The sequence below is a fragment of the Rhinopithecus roxellana genome, chromosome 13, assembly GCF_007565055.1.
Source record: "Rhinopithecus roxellana isolate Shanxi Qingling chromosome 13, ASM756505v1, whole genome shotgun sequence".
Classification (NCBI taxonomy): Eukaryota; Metazoa; Chordata; class Mammalia; order Primates; family Cercopithecidae; genus Rhinopithecus; species Rhinopithecus roxellana.
Window position 1 is genome coordinate 88,979,776 of NC_044561.1, and position 23,359 is coordinate 89,003,134.

The window sequence follows — 23,359 nt, forward strand, 5'->3', positions numbered from 1 at the left end:
ACGGGTCATTTGTACTGAGGCTTTTTGTGTATTAAGAAACTAGTTAAATTTTTTGATTTGTAAGAACTTTTTAGAATAGTACCTTGTTAGAAGCTATAAGAAGTGCAAATAAAACAATACATTAAGCTCTAAAGAAGTTGGAGATAAAAGTATAATTAGTGTTGAACATTCGGTAATATAATATTCCTTTCAACAATTTATAGATGTAACATACCCTATTTTCAGGGTGTACACAATCACAAGTAAATAATTTCATCCAGAGATTACCATTTTAACATTAGAGATAAAATAATAAGATGATAAAATGATCTCTTTTTACACAGAACATTCCTAGGAACAAATTCACAGTCATTTACTACATACTAAATAAAAACTGCCTATATACACATGCAATATTTATTTGCTACACTTTATTCTCTAAGGAAAGCCTATAATAAACAAAACAAGGAGCATGTATGTAAATGTAGAGTTAGTGTAACACCGTGTAACTGTGGCTACTACTCCTAAATGTGAGCACCTCCTGTATTTAGGTGTACTCTCGCTGCATAATTAATGCAGCACTTCACATAGAAACTGTGAACTTCTATTTTCAAGATTCTCTAATGATGCCAATAATAGGCTAGATTAACCTTTTCCACAAAAAGGCACATTCTGAGGCATTGCTTTAAGGGTATTTATCCTGAAGCCCTGGTGATTTTTATGCTAACTCAATGGAAGCAAATTATTTGGTGTTTATGTGTGTAGGGGCTAGAGTGGGGGCTCTGCAGAAAAACAGTAAACGATGATATCTTCCACATAAGTAAAGCACATTCAAATAGTCTCCCAACCAATTCAATTTTAAAACACACGTTAAAAAAAAAATACTAGAGACAATTCATAACATTTGCCATTATTTTTGTAAATAATACAACCTATTTTGGTCTAAAAAACCTCTTGAAGTTATCATAATTCAAATGTGTTATATTTCATCTCATATTTAAAAATAGGAGGGAAATTAAACATACATATTATATATGCCAAATTTTATGAGATATATAATCACATGGAAAAGCAAGGACACTAAATCTTTCCTCTGTATTTTTTTTCATTTTGGTAGTTTGGAAAGTGTGAGAAAGCAGGGCTGCTGAAAGAGCAACCACCACTTGCTGATTTATTTTCTTATCTTTCACCTACATATCTGTCAAAGAGGGTATACCAGTGATTTTTCTCCCATGTGTCCCTTAGAGACTATAGAGAGTCTTTAGTAGGTTTAAGGAAGTGTTTGGAATGGCAAAATATTTGAAGACTTACAAAAGAAAATCTAAGTGTGGGTCACCATAAATGAATTCTGACAGTATGCCCCAGGGAGGAGAAAGCTTCAAAAGAAACCACACTGGGACACACAGTTATAAAGCCATGGTAGAATAAGGTAAGACCAGGAAAGAAGACACAGCAAACAGAACCAATGAAATCTTTTGATCACATCTTTTTCCGCCTGGATATGGACTAGATGAAAACAAATCCAAGGATAGAAACTTTTTTAAAGCCTAAGTAGGTAGCCATGTGGAGAAATGCCTAGTGGAACTCTCCAAAAAAAATAGGAATGTGTTATCAGAAGTCTAGAAGTCTACCATAACTAAGAAATAAAGGAACGGGGAGATGGAAGCCTGACAGCTGGGGGTAATGGTGGGAGGAATTGAATCAGAAAAGCAAAGAAACAATTTAATATATATCCCTTCTCTAATATATTTAGAATACGATCAGTTTTAACCAAGAAAACTGGTTAAATATACCTGTTTTTTTTGGTTATGTTTATCCAAAAATATACCACTAAAAAGACACAAGACACAAAAGACTTTATGTGGACATTTTCTATTAAATCTCCAAACTATATTTTATTCCCATGTTACAGTCGCGATTTCATTTACCAGTCTTGAAACATTCTTAGTATTATTCTCTGTATTATTATTTTGATATGCTCACTACAAAATATGATCTGCTAATATTTTATTTAGGATATCTGTATTAATGCTCCTAATTGGGCCGGGCGCGGTGGCTCAAGCCTGTAATCCCAGCACTTTGGGAGGCCGAGACGGGCGGATCACGAGGTCAGGAGATCGAGACCATCCTGGCTAACACGGTGAAACCCCGTCTCTACTAAAAAATACAAAATACTAGCCGGGTGAGGTGGCCGGCGCCTGTAGTCCCAGCTACTCGGGAGGCGGAGGCAGGAGAATGGCGGGAACCCGGGAGGCGGAGCTTGCCGTGAGCTGAGATCCGGCCACTGCACTCCAGCCTGGGCGACAGAGCGAGACTCCGTCTCAAAAAAAAAAAAAAAAAAAAAAAAAAAAAGTTCCTAATTAAGACTTATTTTGCATACATGTAATACATTTTATTTTCTAGTAAAATTATTTCAAGTTCATTTATCAGCACAAAATAGGACAGCATGCTGTGGTACTTCAGAGTACAGTGTTCATACAACACACAAGCACTCACTGGAATCTGCTTCTGGACCAAGCCTATGCAGGGCTCAAGAATTATGATGATAAGCAAAATCAGGCCCTGCCCTCATCGAGTTTTCCCCGTGGTCAAGGAAACGGACATTAATCAAATAATCACAAAGAAGTCAAACTGTAAACTATTATGAATGCCGGGGAGGAGAGGGATAATGTTATGAGAATATACAGAGGAGTTGGGGGAAGCTAAGGTGGTAAGGGAGGTCAGAAAAGGCAATCAAGTAATTTATGCCTGAGCTAAAATCTGAAGAATGGGAATCTTTTAACTAGATGAAGAAAGAAAAGAGCAATCATGGAAGAGAGAACCTATGCACAAAAGGCTTTCATGGAAGGCAATCTGGCAATGGCTTCTTTAAAACATATCATAAACACAGAAATATCATGTAGATTTTAAAAGTCACTTTATTTAGTTACTTCATTCCTTCACTTGATTTCTAATAATTTTAATACAGTAAGTGCTCACTATTCAAATATGTAAATTGAGGTCAACTATTAGAAAATAATCTACATTTTAAAATCTCTATTAGTAAGAATAAAAAGGTAGATATTCAAATGGATACAAACAAAATATGATCAAAGTTATTATTTCTTCTTTTTTTTGTTTTTAGAGATGGAGTCTCACTCTGTCACTCAGGGTAGAGTGCGATAGCATGATCATGACTCATTGCAGCTTTGAGCTCCTGGATTCATTCAAGGGATCCTCTATGTCAGCCTCCTGAGTACCTGAGACTACAGGCACACACCACCACATCCTGCTAATTTTTAAAAATTTCTTGTAGAGATGGGGTCTTGTGTTGCCTAAGCTGGTCTCAAACTCCTGGCCTCAAGTGATCCTCCCACCTCAGCCTCCCAAAGAGCTGGGATCACAAGCATGAGCTCGAAGTCACAAAATATAGGAGCAGACATTATAATTAGTACAAGGCATAAAAGGGAAAATAGGCTTTTGGTATTGTCTGTCTTATAAAAATAAATCAAATTTTTATACTTAATTTTAGTATCCTAAAGTCTGTTGTATAAACAATTTCCCACTGAGTTCAAAATATATATAACTGAATTCACTGCTATGAATAATAATTATTTAATTTTTAGGATTTTCATCTGCACATTTACACTATAATGTTTTAATGTGCTACCGCTTAGATTGCATTTCTCTACTGAAAATGCAGTTGTTTACTTAATAAAGCACAGCGAGACTCTTTAGCAGTTTTCTGAAAAAGAAACTGGTTTTTATCTCCCTTAAAAGGAAATTAAATGGAAAATCCTGCATTTAAATAACACTGAAGTAGTGACACCAATGGATTGGAGCCAGGAAATTCAAAGTTAAAGCTGCCTCTCTATCCTTAAAACAGACTATTGTTCTGCCACCACCTCCAGCCCAGCAAATTTAATTAAAACTGAGTTCTGACCAGTTGATGTAAGTGGTTCAGAAAACTCCTTATGGGAATTTCATCCTTTAGATGGCCTTTTATGCTATACTTTCTCTCACTGGTATACAAAGAGTCTATGTAAACTTTTTCTTCTCTTAAAACAAAACAAAACAAAAAAAGAAGTTAGGATAAAAGAAATATTTTTATCCTAAATTTTGGTATTCCTAAACCCAAACAAAATTTTGCCCTTAAAGTCGTTTCAGTCTAACTACTTGGACAATTCAGACTGAAGTTTCCAAAAGATACCTTTTTCTTTTATTTAACTTAAATGCTTTTTTATATTCATTAATGAGAACATGCTTTTTTCTTCCATTAACTGCTTTCTAATTATTAAAAAGACTATATAACATGGTAATTCAATTATAACTCATACATTAATACTTACTCCAAAATTATTCCTTACCTCCTCTGTTTGTAAACTATTGAGCAGCAGTCTAATATTAAAGTTTAAAATCATATTTTCAAAATAGTTGAGATAAATTAATTTCCATTTATCTCTAATAATAAGGTCTTGAAGATTCTATGGTAATTGTTTCTTATTAAGAATATTCAACAAAACAATTTAACTTCACAAAAGTTTATATTTATTCTATTCAAAATTCCTGCCTTTGCCAATAATTCAATTTTATTTTCAGCAGCCAGAATTTTTTAAAACTTGCATAAAGATTATTTCTGAAATTATCTTTTTCCTTTACTAAATCTGAAACTATATGAAAGAAGATATTTTAACACTAAGTATTTATTAAGTCTACTTTGAATGCATCTTTTCTTATGGAGGTGGTAGATTTCATGAAGTAAAGAGAAGACCTAGAATACCTATACTCTGAAATAAATATATGCAAATAATTAAATAAGGGAAGAAAGGTAAATAGGAAATAGTATTCGACGGACAGTGCACATTATACCATGTGGATAACAAAAGCCCCAAAAGTAAACCGCAAGTGACATCAGTGAAGATGACAGAGTAGGCAGCTCCAAGAGCTTGTGTTCCCACAGAAATATCCAAAATCAAGCAAAAGTGTCAGGATCAACTTTAACAAAACTCTTGAAAATAGGTGATAGCAACCAAGAAAATGCTGAAACCAAAAAATTAAAAATAAAAGATTAAGGAAACTTAAAAACAGTAAGAAAAGTATGTGATATTTGTATTTGCCCCTGCTCCAACTCTCTCCTTGGCTTGACAGCAGTCTTCAAAACTGCTGGTAGCTTCCCCAGTAGGCAACCCTGGTCCTTGGCTCTAGAGGAAGCAAAGACAATCTTATTCACAAAGAACTACATTTGCTATAACCTGTATGGGAAATCCCTTGGGGAATAATGCAAAGACTTTGTTTCTCTAACTGGGGACTCATTCAGAGGAGAAATGCAGCGGAGAGTCCTTGAAAATACTGTAAGGTAAAGAAACAACCCACAGCTACCTAAGACAAAAAGATTATAGTTGGGGCATATAATAGAGCACCCAAAGCTTGGGCAGAGAAGCTGAAGAAAGAGTTTCCTTGGGAAATAGGACATGTATAGCATTCATGTATACTGAAGAATTTTAAAATCCATGCACATGCTAATAAAAACTTATTCTATCAGCTCTAGATGATCTCTAGGATCAGTGTAAACAGGAAGTGAAGGCTAAGACAGACCTTCAAAACAGCCTAGCAAAGTGTTGAAGAAGTTTGTCAGCAAAGATCCAATCTGTAAACATTAGGGGAGGTTTTTTGTTTTGTTTTTCTTGATTTTTAAATTTTTTAGTTTTTCTTTTGTTTCTTCTCTTTTGTCTTCTGTTATTCAAGTTATTATCTATCAAGACACTAGCTGAACAAAGGCTAAAGGAAAAGAGACCTCAGAGAACACACATGAAAAAGAATACTACATTAAGAAATTAGTTCAAAAAGTCATTAAACAAATAGCTACATGCTATAGCAAGGGACAAAAGTAAACCCAGAGGAGAAAGAAAAATCTTATTTCTAGATTTAATACATTATCATATTTTATATGCCCAGTTTTAAACTAAAAAACTATGAAATGTGCAAGAAACAACGAACTATGTTCCATCAAAAGAAGAAATTAACAAAAACTGTATTTGAGGGAGCATAGACTTTGGACTTAATGAATAAAGACTTTAAATCAACTGTCCTTAAAAAATCAAAGAGCTAAAGGAAATCATCAACGTGATGTATAAACAAGTAGAGAATATCAATAAAGAGAGAGAAATTATAAAAACGAACTAAACAGATATTCTGGAAATACAAGTACAATAACTAACCTGAAAAACTTACCGAAGAATTTCATTGCAGGCAGAAGAAAGAATGAATGAGTTTAAAGATAAATGAATGGAATCAAAGAGATTTGTAGAACACAAGCAAGCACACCAACATATATGTTATGAGAACCCCAGATGGAGAAGAGAAAAGGAAACAGCAGAGAGAATCTGTAAAGATAATGGTTGAGCACTTCCCAAATTTGAAAAATACATAAATGTACACATTCAAAAAGCTCAACAAACTCCAAGAAGAATAACCGTAAAGAGATCTACACCAAGACACATTATAATCAAATGGCTGGAAACCAAGGGCAAAGAAGGAATCTGGAAAGCAGCCAAGGAGAAGCAATTCATCCAACATACAAGGGATCCTCAAGAAGATTAATAGCTGATTTATTATCAAAATCATAGAAGAAGTTAAATAACATTTTTAAAGTACTGCAAAGAACTGTCAACCACGAATTCTATGTTTGGCTAATTGTCCTTCAAAAACCAGGAAACATTAAGACAGTTCCAGAAAAACCAACACAAAAAGCAAAGGAGTTATTCATAAGTAAAATTGACCTGTGAGAAAAGCTAAAGAGAGTCCTTTAGGATTAACCAAAAGGATACTAGGCAGCAACCTGAAGCCATGTGAAGAAATGCAGCGCTCTAGTAAAAGTAACTGCACGATAATATAAAAGCCAGTATTATTGTATTTTTGTTTGTATCTCCTCTTTTTATTTCCTATGGTATTTAAAAGACAGATGCATAAAACAATAATTATAATTTATGTTATCAGATACACCATGTATAAAGATGTAATCTATAAAAACAATAACATGAGGAGAGAACAGTACAGAACTTTGATATCCTATTGAATCTAAGTTGGCATTAATTCAAACTAGGTTGTTATAAATTTAGGATTTTAATTGTTATCCCCATAGAAACTACAAAGAAAAGTCTTTAAAATATACACAAAAGAAAATGGAAAAGGGATCAAAAAAGTGCACATCAAAAAGTTAAACACAAAATATGGCAGTAGAGAAGCAAATGAGGAACAAAAGGCTATAAGACATACAGAAAACAAATAGCAAAATGGCAGAAGCAAACCTTTCCAAATCAGAAATTATTTAAAATGTAAATTAAATGACTCTCCAACAAAAAGTCAGAGATTAGAGAAGCATATATATTTTTAAAACTTGATACAACTATATGCTGTTACAAGAGATTCACTTTAGATCCAAAGACACAAATAGGCTGAAAGTGAAAGAATGAGAAAAAATATTCCATGTAAGTCATACCTAAAAGACAGCTGAGGTGAGTATACTAAAATCAGATAAAATACACTTTCAGTCAAAAATTATTGGCTGGGCGCAGTGGCTCATGCCTGTAATCCCAGTACTTTGGGAGGTCAAGGAGGGCAGATTATGATGTCAGGAGATTGAAACCAATCTGGCCAACATGGTGAAATCCCATCTCTACTAAAATACAAAAAATTGGCTGGGTGTGGGGGTGTGTGCCTGTAGTCCCAGCTACTTGGGAGGCTGAGGCAGGGGAATTGCTTGAACCCAGGGGGCGCAGATTGCAGTGAGCCAAGATTGCGACACTGTCCTCCAGCCTGGCGACAGAGCGAGACTCTGTCTCAAAAAAAAAAAAAAGTTATAAGTTACAAAAAGGACACTATATATAGATAAAAGTGTGAATATATAAAGATACAAAAATTATAAACATATATGCACCTAATAATAGAGAACCAAATATATAAAGCAAAGATCGGCCAAATTGCAAGGAAAAGCAAACAATTTACAATAATTGTGGGAGACATCAATGCACTACTTTTAACAATAAATATAATATTTAGACATAAGATTACTAAGGAAATACAGGCCTTGGACAACACTATAAACAGACTACATCCCACAGATATATATAGGACACTCCATCATCAACACCAGAATACTTATTCTTCTCAAGTGTACATGGAACATCTACAGGATACACTACATATTAAGCCACTAAACAAGTCATGATAAATTTTTAAAAACTGAAGTCATCCAAAGTATCTTCCTCAACCACAATAAATGAAGCTAGAGAACAATAACAGAAGAAAAACTGGAATATTCACAAATCCATAAAAATTAAACAACACAATATTAAGCAACTATTAAGTCAAAGAAATTACAAGGGAAATTGAAAAATATCCTAAAATAAAATGGAATTACAACATGCTAAAATTCATGGGATACAGCAAAAGCAGTGCTCAGAGGGGAATTAATAGTTATAAAATATATATTATAAAAAAAAGATCTGAAATCAATAACCTAACTTTACACTTTAAGGAACTAGAAAAAGAACAGAAAACTAAGTGCAGAGCTAACAGAGTGAAGGAAATAATAAAGATTATAGCAGAGATAAATGAAATGGAGATTCGAAAAACAGCAGTTAATGAAACAATTGGTTCTTTGAAAATATCAACAAAATTAACAAACCTTTAGCTAGACTAAGAAAAAAAGGGTAAAAAATACACGAGAATCATAAATGAAAATGGAAATATTATGTTTTATAACATGAAACATGATAAACACTCTTATACATGAACATTACATAAATATTATATAATTATTTATAATATAAATGTGTTATTTATGAACATTATTTCATTTATTTATTCCACTTTTAATTCTCTAAGCTTCACTTCTCAATCTTAGAGAAATAAAAATGATTATAAGACAATACTATAAATAATTGTGTAACAACAAATTGAATAACATATACAAAATGAACAACATAGACAAAATGAACAAATTCCTAGAAACACAAAAACTGCCAAAACTGACTAAAGAAGAAATAGAAAATCTCAACAGGCCTCTCACAAGTAAACAGATTAAGTCAGTAATCAAAAACCACCCATCAAAGAAAAGCTTACAACTGTGTGGCGTGAAAACATTTAAAAGAATTTAACATTTAGATGAATTAACATCAATCTTTAACAACCTCTTTCAAGAAACAGCAGTGGAAGAAATACTTCCTAACTCATTCTATAAAGCTTGGATTACTCTGAACCAAAGCCAGACAGAACACTATATGAAAACTTCAGACCAATACTGCTCATGACTATAAATGAAAAAAGTTTTCAACAAAATACTACCAGAGTGTCCAGCAGCAGATGAATGAATGGGCAAATTTTAATATGGACATACAAGAGAATGTTCAGCCATAAAAAGGAATGAACTACTGACACATGGTACAATGTGAATGAACTTTGAAAAAGTTATGCTAACTGAAAGAAGCAAAATACAAAAGGTCATATACTGTACAATTCCCATTTGTGTGAAATATCCTGATTGGCAAGTTCTTAGAAACAGAAAACAGTTTGGTGGTTTCTGGGAGCTAAGGGAAGGAGAGAAGTGACCAGGGAAAATAGGGAGTAACTGTTTAATGGGTATGCAATTTCCTTTTGAGGTGATGAAAATATTTTGGAAATAGAGGTGGTGGTTGCGTAACACTGTGAATACATACTTAGCTACTAAGTTGTTCACTTTATTAATTTTATGATATGCAAATTTCACAATAATTTTTAAATTATACAACTAAATATGGGGACGAAGCACACAAATCATTAAATGATAGACAAAACTAACCCTTTTTAAGATACTACATGATGACTGCAGCTCACTGTAGAATGAGGTTATTACATATTTCTACATCAGCAGGAATCTGCCTCCATAAAGTAGAACTTCCACTAACAAATCTATAAGCTTTGCGGTAATTTGTTAAGGAAATCCAAATCAATTTTTCTGTTTGGATTAAGGTGGTCCCTAATGTGGACCTCTTCTCTCTGTGGTATTTCTTACTGTGTTTATGATAAAAAAGGAAAAGAATAGCAAACAGGAGCAAGAGAGTAACATTAGCAAGAATTCTAAAAGTAGAAAACCACCTTTTAATCACCTGGGAAGCTTTTAAAAAACACTAATACCCATGGCCCAAAACCCTAGAGTTCTGATTTGTGGTAATTAGTACAGGGTGTGGCCAAGGCATCTATGTTTTGAAAAGCTCCCCAGGGGATTTTTCTGTGCCACCATGATTGAGACCATCACTAGATTGCAGTGTTCCCTTTATCTGACACATTCCCAACACCTTGTGGTCCTAATCTTATTTTCTAAATAGGAAGAAAGGAAAGAGAATTGGAGAGAATTCACTGAGCCAGTCATATGAAATATGCTATGTCATTTCATATTCATAACTGATAACATAGGCAGTATATTGAGATGGTCAGAATGGCATGTTTTAGGACCAAAATGCCTTTGTTCATATATCAGCTCTTTCACTTATCAGTGGGGCAAGCTGTCTACCCTCTCTACTCCTCTATTTCCACAGCTGTAAAATGAGGAATTACAGTATCTCTCTCTTGTGAAAATCCATTGGATTACAACGGTATTTGGCACAAGATAATTGTTCACAATTATTATTATTATATTTACAGATAATAAAAGGAGGCTCAGAAACAGTAATTTGTCTAATGTCACAGTTCTAATAAAATATAGAGTGAGAGTTAGAGCTCCAATGTATCTGCCTCCAAACCCCAGGTGAACAGGTGGAGCAGAGTGATATGAGTCTTCAGGGCCAATGTTAATTGAACTTCTTTGTGTATATAAATAAACAGGTGTCAGATGGCTCCCACTGGGTCTCAAAAGCCAACTGTTAAGTTTTCAGAAATTTTGTGAGCTGGCTGTTAAATAGTAATTATTAATAATTAAATTATATGTACTTACATGTTTAAAAATTACATTAAAAACAAGAATACTCAAAAGTCATCACTTCCTAATAATCTTACTATATTTTTCTATTATCTATGCTCTTAAGGTTAATTATATACCCTGTATACATTTACATATCTTTTTTTTCCCCAGAGATTTCAACATCTGGTTTTCATTCACAGGTGTCAATTCATTGCTTTAAGAAGCTTTAATCTCTTGTTAATTCTCTTCCTCCCAAAGGAACTTTTTGTTGTTATTTTTACCTCTAGCCCAAGAGATCAAAGGTTCCCGGGGATGCAAGTTTGGTTTGTGTAGGGGTCTGAAATGCACCTAGGTAGAGCAATTAAACCATACTATACAAAGTTAACTTGGGTCTGTGAAATTTTTACACAAACGCTTCATTTAAAAGCTGTCTCCATGAAGGCATGAATGGTAGGAATGAGGGCGGAGAGTTCTCTGAGGGAACTCTTGAACTCAAGAAGGTAAAAACTGTCTTGCTCACTGCAAAAGCCCGCTAGCCACCACAGGGCCTGACCTATAAGTGTTACACATACCACACGTGGGAAGCAGCATAGCATACTGACTCCAGCAATCACTAGGTGACCCTGCACCAGCTTCTGGACTTCTGTGCCTCTGTTTTCTCATCTATAAAAGTAGGATAATAAAAGTACCTGACTGATTTGGTTGGTATCAAGATTAAGAAAGTGCTGGGAACAATGATCAGAATGTAGTAAGTTATTATAATTACCATATGATATATTTTGAAGACCAAAAGTCATTATTTGGACCTATAAAAACTCAGATACTCCTGAGTAACATCTTAGAACTTTGTCTTCTGGGAAGGGATTCTATTGGACATTACAGAAGCTGACACCTGGCCTACTGGGCAAACCATCAATACTAAAGCTATAAACATGACCTTTATTAAACAGCTAGAAAAGATTGTGAAATGTGCAGATAAACCAGAGACGTCAATAAATGGAATCTAGAAAGTAAACTTGTGCTGGGCACACACAAAGAAAATTAAAAGGTTAACGTGAGCTATGGGCAAAACAGAAAAAGCCCAAATGTCAGAAAAGTACATTGGGAAGAAGCAAGAATGCTTAGCTACTGAGCCTTTTTCTCCCTATTCCGTTGGGTGCCAGATCAGCTACTGGCTTGTTTTTGGCCTCCTGTTCACAGCCCTTATGGTTTTTAGACACCTCCCTAGTCCAATGGCCATTCTAACAAAAATGATCTGAGAACCATATCGGGTCATTAAATGACCCTGTTCACCCTTTCCATCTATTGGAGTGACATGAATTACAGAGACCAAAATCTCTTGGATTTAGGAAGAATGAGGGAAGTACCAGCAGCTCCATTCTTGAAGTTTGAGCTTTTATCTTTAAACATATATCATTTGGTTAGGAGTGAAATTTTAATTCATTAAAGTTTAATTCTGCAAAAATGTATGGGTCATCTATTATGTATCTAGCTCCACGCTAGATTTCAAGACAGAAGCTGAAACCTGAGAAGGCATGGGCAAAACCATCACAGCACGGTCTAGTGAGAAAAATGCAGAGGTAAAGAGGAGTCACAATCTCAGTTTCCTCACATCACAGTGGAAAACTAATCCCTGACAAATATAGAGGGTGGCAGTGAGGGTATGATTTTAAAATAGAAGCAAAAGTATTTTATAAACTTTATAGGATAGGCTAGGGATGGCATATACTACCTCCTGGAGGCAGTGATCATGACATTTCATCTCATCAAACCTAGATGTGACCCCAGAACATTTAACACAGTCCTCAGAGTCACTTTCAATTGCCTTAGCACATAAGTACATAAGTAGATAGTAGAAATGAAAGGGATTATTATCACCGAAAACTAAAATTAGAATGAAAACAGCAATCAGACTTCCAAACTCTCTTCAGTATCATTATGGCCTTTGACATCAAGGAAAAGTTAGGAAGCCCTGCTTTTTAGATCCTGACGTGGCAGCTTCTGTCCTTCTGTGAGATATTTTCCTTCAATTGCTTCTTCAAGTCCAAGACAATTGTTATTTAAAAGACAAGTAATTTTTTTTTAAGGCAAGAAATGTCTCAGAAAGGGAAGGTAGGCAGCAAACTGATACATTTCAGGTTCACTGTTCAACTTTCTTTGCATCTGGAAGTTGAGTCCAATGGGTTTGGAATGTGGGAGACGTCTGACCCGCACTACTATTTGTAAAAAGAACTTGAGTGAGTCACTTGATCTCTCCTGAGGATATTAACAGCTGCCCTGACAACCTTGCTAGGTTGTTGGGAGAGAGCAAATGAATTATCATGGTTATCAAATCCTGTTGCAAGCTATAAAGTCCTCATTACTGTTAGTTATTGCTATAATCAGCCATCTTTTCTTTTAGAAAGCATTTCAGGAATGCCTGCTTTTAGAAAATCACATTCTGCAGTTTGTTCCTCTATTTTTCACTACATTTTATTTAATGATACAGGTGTATCAAATGTTTAGCATGGTGCCTGCCATATGATCACACTGAATAGATTTTATTAATTATTATGTATATATTTGTCATGTACAACATCATTCTTTAAAATATATATACATTGTGAAATGGCTAAATTGAGCTAATTAATACATGTATTACCTCACATGTTGATTGTGGGGAGAATACTTAAAATCTATTCTCCTAGTGATTTTCAAGTATACGATAGATTGTTATTTATCTATAGTCACCACACAGTACAACAGATCTCTTGAACTTATTCCTCATTTCTAACTGAAATTTTGTACCCCTTGAACCAACCTACCTAGCCCCCAGCCCCATCCCCCACCACCCTGTGCCCAGTAAGCCACTGGTAACCACAATTCTACCTTCTGCTTTTATGAATTCAACTTTTTAAGATTTCACATATTAATAAGATCATATGGTATTTGTCTTTTTGTATCTGGCTTGTTTCATTTAAGATAATGTTCCCCATGTTAATCCATGCTGTTGCAAATGACAGTATTTTCATTTTTTTTTTCAAAGCAAATAGTATTCTATTGTGTATATATTCCGCATTCTCTTTACCCTTTCTTTTTTCTTTTTTTTTTTTTTTTTTTGAGACAGGGTCTCACTGTGTCACCCAGGCTGGAGTGCAGTGGTGCAATCTCAGTTCACTGCAGCATCAACCTCCCAGGCTCAAGTGATCCTCCCACCTCAGCACCCTGAGTAGCTGAGACTACAGGTCTGTGCCACCTTGTCAGGCTAATTTTTGTAGAGACGGGTTTTACGATGTTGCCCAGGCTGGTCTCAAACTCCTGAACTCAAGCAATCCTGCCCCTTGACCTCCCAAAGTATTGGGATTACAGGCATGAGCCACCATGCCCAGCCTTCGTTATCCATTTATCCATTGATGAATACTTAGGCTGATTCCATATCTTGGCTATTATGGACAATGAATATGGCAGTGCACATATCCCTTTGACATACTGATTTCATTTCCTTTGGATATATACCTAGTATTGGGATTGATGGATCATATGATAGTTCTATTTTTAATATTTTGAGGAATCTCCATACTGTTTTTCATAATGGCTGTACTAATTTACATTCCCACCAAAAATGTGCAAGAGTTCTCTTTGCTCCTCATCCTCATCAACACTTGTTATCTTTTGTCTGTTTGGTAATATCCACCCTTAATTTTTGCATGTGAACTCTGAAAAAAATCCACTACAGATAATTATTCATGATCTCTCAATCTAGGTGTTTTATGTTTGTTTGTTTGTTTGTTTGTTTGTTTGTTCATTTTTGAGACAGAGTCTCGCTCTGTCGCCCAGGCTAGAGTGCAGTGGTGCAATCTTGGCTCACTTTGCAACCTCTACCTCCTGGGTTCAAGCGATCCTCCCACCTCAACCTCCCGAGTAGCTGGGACGACAGGCATGCACCACTATGTCTGGCTAATTTTTTAATTTTTTGTAGAGATGAGGTCCCATTATGTTACCCAAGCTGGTCTTGAACTCCTGGGCTCAAGCGATCCTCCCACCTTAGCTTCTTGAAGTGCTGAGATTATAGGCATGAGCCACCATGCCTGGCCTCACTGTAATTTTTTCAAAAACTTATCTGTGAAGCAATAAAGCACAATAGGTCAAAAGGACTCAGCCATGGTTTGAAACCTGAGTGCAACTCTGTGTGACCTTGGGCAAGTTTCTTAACTACTTTGTTCTGTAAAAGCAGGATAATAGTGGCCAGGTGCAGTGGCTCACGCCTGTAATCCCAGCACTTTGGGAGGCCAAGGTGGGTGGATCACGAGGTCAAGAGATCAAGACCATCCTGGCCAACATGGTAAAATCCTGTCTCTAGTAAAAACACAAAAAATTAGGCAGGTGTGGTGGCAGGCACCGGTAGTCCCAGCTACTAGGGAGGCTGAGGCAGGAGAATCACTTGACCCAGGGAGGCAGAGGTTGCAGTGAGCCGAGATTGTGCCACTGCACTCCTGCCTGGCAACAGAGTGAGACTCTGTCTCAAAAAATAAAAATAAAAAAAAAAAAGCAGGACAATGGTACTAACTACCTCCTAGGGGTGTTAAGAGAATTTCATGAGTTAATATAAGTGTTTAGGATAGAAAACTGGAATATATATGTGTTCAATGAATAAAAATTATATTGAGCCCCAAATCTACCATTTTATAAACTGTCCCCAAGAATAAATTAATCTAGTTGAGAAGTTGCATTAACTCCTTTGGGTCACCAGAGTGACATTCAATCCACTATTTACTCCTGCATACTTTATCCTATATATATGTAATAACAATTGCCACATAAAAGTAAATTAAATTGTTATAAAGTACTATTCCTTTTTGAAACTGACCCTTGACTTCCATATTTCATTCTCTTTTTGCCTCAAACCTTAAATGGTCTTTGCTTTTTAAAACGAACAATTTTCCCATTTGATGGGAAGAAAGGGAAGAAATAAATTACAACTGCAAAGACAAGTTGAATGTTTCAATGGACCAGGCCTTGGCATCTTTCAGAATAAGACATGTTTAATTCAAAGAGATGACTTGGTATGAGATCAGTGGCAGCTCCAAAGTTTTTGGAGGAGGTGGGGCAAAACAGCCTCCTTGGCCAGTTCCTGAAATCTTGAGAGCACTGCCTTATTTGCAAGTTTATTTGCATGAATTGTATCAGTATCAAATGTAGTCAAAAATTTACTGTGTGCCTGTCCTTCTTGACAGATGAACAGAAATTGCTCTCCGTTCAAGTTCACTAGCAGTAAAAGCCAGCAGCTGCTCATCAGTTGTTTGCTACCCAGAGTTCTAAAGACAAGACAGTGGGAACCACACTTCACAGTTTTACAGGCTGTATTTGGTGTCTAAGGTTTGCTCTGAAGAACCACTACATTTAACATAGAAATATTTGTAAGTAGAATCTTCTTTTTCTTTCTTTTCTTTCATTCTAGGGGTCAATGCTACTAGAAATATGACCAAACCAAGAAAGAAGGAGTGTAATAGATTTTAAAAATTCTACATAGAAATCTTATATTCAGGCCGGGCACAGTGGCTCAAGCCTGTAATCCCAGCACTTTGGGAGGCCGAGGCGGGCGGATCATGAGGTCAGGAGATCGAGACCATCCTGGCTAACATGGTGAAACCCCGTCTCTACTAAAAAAAGACAAAAAACTAGCCGGGTGAGGTGGCGGGCGCCTGTAGTCCCAGCTACTCGGGAGGCTGAGGCAGGAGAATGGCGTAAACGCGGGAGGCGGAGCTTGCAGTGAGCTGAGATCTGGCCACTGCACTCCAGCCTGGGCGACAGAGCGAGACTCCGTCTCAAAAAAAAAAAAAAAAAAAAAAAAAATCTTTTATTCATAGATTGTAGAATATCTAGATACATTGCAAAAAAAGTTGATCTTTTCATTTAAAACTTTTCATTATAGTAATGTTTTCAACATTGAAAAATACAGAAAATATTCAAAAGAAATTAAAAGTCACTCATAATCTGCATTTACTAAAATGTCCTAAGATGGTTCTAATACACAGAATTGAGATTGCTGCTGTTAGTGGATAAGAATGCCAAGCATCTTATGTTATCTAATAGGTCAGTAGACTGCTATGGCTAGCTGTATTTCTCAAACATGGCTGAAACAATATTTTCCACCACTCATACTCTTCTTATAGGGTGCCCAACACTCCTCACATAGACAGGGAAGTGTCTATGTTCCTGCGTCTTAAATCTGGATGGATTCATGACTATGATGGAAGTAGTACTCCATGAAGTAGTAGGATAAAGAAGTCACTACTGAGGACAGGTTATAAAAATGTGATGCAGTTCTGCCTGTTTCATTCAAGATGCTCAGTTTCCAAATCCAGACACACTGCCATAGGGAAGCCTGGGCAGTCCATGAAGAAGCCCACTTGGAGAAAATAGAGACCCCCATCACACAGCTCTGGTTGAGCTCCTAGCAGAAGCCAGTGCCAATTTACCAGCCACGTGTGTGAGGTCTCCTGAAAGTAGATCCTCCAGGCCAGGCACGGTGGCTAATACCTGTAATCCCAGCACGTTGGGTGGCCAAGGTGGGTGGATCAACTGAAGTCAGGAGTTCGAGACCAGCCTGTCCCACATGGTGAAACCCCATCTCTACTAAAAATATAAAAACTAGTCAGGCATGGTGGCTCATGCGTGTAATCCCAGCTACTCGGGAGGCTGAGGCAGGAGAATCGCTTGAACCTGGGAGGTGGAGGCTGCAGTGAGCCAAGACTGCACCACTGCACTCCATCCTGAGTGATAGAGCAAGACTCCATCTCAATAAATAAATAAATAAATAAATAAATAAATACTTAAATAAATAAAATTTTAAAAAATAAAAAAAAAAGAAAGTAGATCCTCCAGCCCCCAGGTGAGCCATCTCAGTTGATGTCCTGTAGAGCAGAGATGAGTTATAACTATTGAGATTTATGGACTAAATAGGTTGTTTGATGTTATTTTAGGGCACCAGTTTTGGGGAAGTTTGTTATGAGATAATAGACAGCTGATTAAACCACTAATAGTAAGACCTATTAAAACTTACTAAAAGAATAGTAAGAGGTTATTATGTAGGAACACTGTGCTGACAGTTTTAAACATAATAATTCAGTTTATTCTCACAATAACCCCATGGCACAGAGAGTGCTATTATTCCCAATTCATATATGGAAACACTGAAACACACACACACAGATTAAGTAATTTACCCAAAACTTAACTCAGCTCACAAGTGGCAGAACTAGGCTATAAACTAGAAACTCTGGCCACAAAACTAGTGCCCTTCACCATGACACTAAGCAGTCTGGAGTACATTCCACTAAATCAGGATCCAATGGTTACTCCTGAAATCCAGCGGAGTTAGTATCTGCTGCCCCAGGCCCTGCTCGGTCACTTTCTATCGGGAAAGACACACTACCAAATGTACTACTCCCTCCCCAAAGAAATGAGAGACTTCATTTCATGAAAGGGCCCTCTCCACTCCCAATAATCTCAAGGCAGAAATGAAAAGTAGCCAATCTTTACCAGACCTTTTTAATAACAATTTTATTAGTGAAAACAATATATATTTATCATAAAAATTAGAAAGCTAATTTTTAAAATAGGCATAACAATACTCAGAGATAACCACTGTAAACATTTTGGTGGTTTCTTTCCTTTTTTCCATTTCAAATTTTCTCTTAATATCATTAAAATCCTAAGACATGTAGAGTTTTATATGCTGATTTTCTCACAATTACATAGTATATTTCCGTGTCATCCCAAAAACCTCTGAACACATAAACGGTTACAAAATAATTCTCTCCATAGATATAACTTGATTCTATATTTTATTGATGGATATATGGTTGCTTCCACTTTTTTTTATCTTTTAAATAATTCTACACTGAACATCTTTCTTACAATTTCCTCAGGCTAGCTTCTAGAACAGAAATTACTGAGTTAAAAATGTATGGATTGGTGGGGTCTTTGCAACATATTTCCAGAAAGTTAGCATTTTACACTCCTAGTCACAGTCACAACTCACTCTGTCTTATATTAGTTATCATTTAAAACATTATGTTGTAATTTGATAAGCTACAAGTGGTATCTTTTATGTTAATTTTTTAAATGACCTGTATATGCACTGTTGAGAATGTAAATTAGTTCAGCCACTGTGGAAAGCAGTTTGGAGGTTTCTCAAAGAACTTAGAACTACCCAGCAACCCCATTGTTGGATATATACCTGTAAGAAAACAAATCATTCTACCAGTTTCTATTCTGCAACACTGTTCACAATAGGAAGACATGGAATCAACCTAGGTGCCCGTCACTAGTGGATTTGATAAAGAAAATGTGGCACATGTACACCATGGAATACTGCACAGCCATAAGAAAGAACGAAATCATATCTTTGCAGCAACACAGATGCAGCCAGAGGTCATTATCCTAAGTGAATTAATGTAGGAACAGAAAACCAAATATTGCATGTTCTCACCTAGAAGTGGGAGCTAAACACTGTGTACTCATAGGCATAAAGCCAATAGCCATGAACAAAATAAAATGCCTAGAAATACACAGAAACTAGGAACTACTAGAGAAGGGAGGGAGACAGGGGAACAAGGGTTGAAAAACTAACTGTTGGGTATCGTGCTCAGTACCTGTGTGATAAGATCATTTGTACCCCGAATCTCAGCATCATTCAATATGCCCATGTAACAAACCTGCACATGTACCCATGAATCTAAAATAAAAGTTGAAAAAGACCCAATTCTACATATATGGGGGAAAAGGCAAATGACATCCTAATATCATTATAAAAATAGTTTTGGTCTTGCAGACCCTTTGAAAAAGTCCATTCATCACTTTAAAAACTGCTGGAATAGAGCTAGCAAAGGTTGATATCCACCTAAAATTCAATAAGAAAAAGAACACTTTTTAAAAAAACCTGTATGACTTTGGTATAAAAAATGGTTCTTTGAATAAGACACAAGCAACACAAATATTTAAGTTATGAAAACATTTTTAATGCAAACAAATGTAAAAACAAAAGCCACTCACTGATGGAAGAAACTTCCAACACAAGTATACATACAAACAATTATTATCCAAAATATGTGAAGAACTGCTACAAATCCATAAGAAAAATACAAATAACTTAGGAGAATATCAGGCAAAGAACATAACTAAGGTACTTCAAAGAAAATAAAATCCTAAGGGTCTATAAATATCTAAAAAAGCGTACAACCCAATGGAAACAGAAAAATTCTAAGGAATACAACAACAAAGTGTTGTATTCCTCAAATACTAATAATGGTAATGCAGTAACCACTTTAGAGACAGAGCAGACAGTGCAGATTGCCGACTTGACACCCACCTTCCCCTTCTTCCTTCCTAACGGTATATTTTTTTTCAGGTATCTCCTTCCTCCTGATGATATTTTTCAAGGAAAACTAGCCTTGCCCTCCAGCCAATCATCATGGTCTTGTAGACCCTTATAAGTAATCAATTTAGGCATTGGCATGCGATTTAATTTTAGCCAATGAAACATGAAAGAATGTAGCTAACACAAATTTCTAAAGAAAGTTTCTTTGCCCTTCCAAAGAGAGGTAGAGGAATAAATGCCTCTGGCCATTGTTTTGTCTGTGCCTGACTCCTTGCGACTGTGAGGAAAGCTATTGAGTCAATGAATTACCCAAATCTACAGCAGTTCTACCTCTGGACTTCTTATTATATGAGGTGATAAGTTTCTTTATTTAAGCCACTTTATATTCCATTGTCTGTTACCTGCAGTTAAAAATACCCTAACAGAGAAAGCTTAAAATTTTTGCAATATCTAGTATAGGTAAAAAATAATCATCCCTTAAAACCCTGAAATTCCACTTCTAGGTATATTCACCAAGAGAAACTCACACATGTGGAGTAGGAGATAGGTAAAAGAATGTTCCTTGCAGTCTTATTTGTACAGGAGACAACTAAATACAGTTTTGCAATTAATGAGTAAATTAATATTAAAATAAGTAATTATTGCTATTAATTATAACATGAGTAATTATTAATTCTAACATTTATAATCCCTTTTCTGTTCTTCCTGGAATAAGGCTGCCCCTATTATGAGACCAAGGCAACCCACTATAAAGCAACAAGTTGGAAGAAACGGGTCGCTGACTATGTCGAGGACCATACTCACCCTGGACCCCCATTTGGACTTTAAACAAGTGACAAATCAACAACCATATTGTTTAAGCCACTCGCATTTTGAATTTTTGAAGAGTCACAGCTAACGCTAATTTTAAATAGACAAATATGAAAACATAAACTGGAAAATACCATCAAATTGATGATAGTAGATGCCTATGGATAAGGAAAGAGGTAGGTGGATGAGAGCAGAAAGTAATTAATAATATTTCAACTTTATTATAATATTATATCCCATTTTTAATGAAGAAGCTAAAGCAAAAATATTAAAATGTTAATCTTTGTTAATTCTGGGTGGTGCACTGTTGTTGTATTAGTCTCAGTACTTCCCTGTTTATCTTCTAAACAAAAAAAGAAATGGATCACACGGAAAAAGTTTAGCCAAAAAGGAGAAATTAAGGAACAAGAAAAAGAAGAAAGAAAAAGAAAATGCCCTTTATGTGCTCCTTCTATAAATACAAATTAAATCAATATTAACATACAATGTATCTCCTATTAAGTTAAAGACGAACACTACTCAATGTTACTGAAGAGGCAGAGATTAGGAGGGTGTATATATCCTTTCTTGAGGGCAGTCTTGTAATTACAGTAAATTCATTGAAAGAGTGGCATCTCTATAAATCATAAGTTTTACCTCAAAGAAGTTATCCTAATAAATATATATAATAAGCATAAAGATTTAGTTAGGAGTATTTTTTTCTTTTTTAAATATGGAATGGTTCACGAATTTGTGTGTCATCCTTGTGCAGGGGCCATGCTAATCTTCTCTGTATCGTTCCAATTTTAGTCTATGTGTTGCTGAAGCAAGACGAGTATTTTTATAATTTGCTCACAATCTTGAAAAACTAGAAAGCACACAAATGCCCAGGTAGAGAGGCTAGTTATGTAGGTCACTGTGCAAAGTCATAAAACAAGTAAGTTAGACACACCAAAAACAAAACAAAAACTATATCTCTGAAGAATATTGATACAAAACCTCACCAAAATACTAGCAAACTGCATTCAACAACATATTTGAAAAGATCATTCATTATGACAAAGTGGGGTTTATCCCTGGGATGTAAGGATGGTTCAACATATGCAAATCAATTAGTGTGATATATCATATATACAGAACAAAAGACAGAAACTATCTGATCATTTCAATTGATGCTGAAAAAACATTCAATAAAGTTCAACATCCTTTCATGATAAAAACCCTCAAGTAACTGGATATAGAACAAATGAACCTCAACATAACAGCCATATATGACAGACCCACAGCTAGTATCATATTGAATGAGGAAAGCCTTTCCTCTTAGATCTGTGACATGACAAGGATGCCCACTCTCACCACTGTTATTCAACATAGTACTGAAAGTCCTAGCTAGAGCAATAAGACAGGAAAAAGAAATACATGTCATCCAAATGGGAAAGGAAGAAGACAAAGTTTCCTTATTTGCAGATGATATGATCTTATGTTTTGAAAAACATAAATACTCCACCAAGAACTATTAGAACTGATAAACAAATTCAGTAAAGTTGCAGGACACAAAATCAACATGCAAAACTCAGTAGCATTTCTATATGCCAACAGTGAAAAGCCTGAAAAGAAAATGTAAAAAGAAATCCCATTTATGATAGCCACAAATAAAATTAAATACCTAGGAATTAACCAAAGAAGTGAAAGATCTGTACAATTAAAAATATAAAACACTGATACAAGAAATTGAAGAGGACATACAAAAATGGAAAGATTTTCCATGTTCATGGAGTGAAATAATCAATATTATTAAAATATCCATACCATCCAGAGCAATCTATAGATTCAATGCAATCTCTATCAAAGCATCAATGACAGTCTTCACAGACATAAAAAAAAATTATGTGGAACCAAAATGAAAAAAAAACAGAAGAGCCAAAGTCACCCTGAGCAAAAGAAAAGTACTTGAAGGAACCACATTACCTGACTTCAGCTTATACTATGGAACTACAACAACCAAAACAGCATGGTACTGGCATAAAAACAGACACATAGCTCAATGGAACAGAATAGAGGACCAAGAAACAAATCCACACACCTACAGTGAACTCATTTTTGACAAAGGTGCCAAGAACACACCTTGGGGAAAAGACAGTCTCTTCAATAATTTGTCCTGGGAAAACTGAATATCCATATGCAAAAGAATTAAACTTGATCCCTCTCTCTCGCCTTACACAAAAATCAAATCAAAATGGATTGAAGATTGAAATTTAAGACCTCAAGCTATGAGGAAACTCATAGGGGAAACTCTTCAGGACATAGGTCTGGGC

General features: G+C 35.6%; 1 protein-coding gene and 1 non-coding gene across 5 annotated transcripts in view; both read right to left on the reverse strand.

Moving 5' to 3' along the window:
• MACROD2 (mono-ADP ribosylhydrolase 2) overlaps positions 1–23,359 on the reverse strand; it is a 2,180,049-nt gene that overhangs the window by 1,726,058 nt on the left and 430,632 nt on the right. The gene's annotated exons all lie outside the window — the stretch shown is intronic.
• On the reverse strand, positions 21,772–21,877 carry LOC115892971. The gene has a single exon (XR_004052936.1). It is a non-coding gene; the product is annotated as a U6 spliceosomal RNA (small nuclear RNA).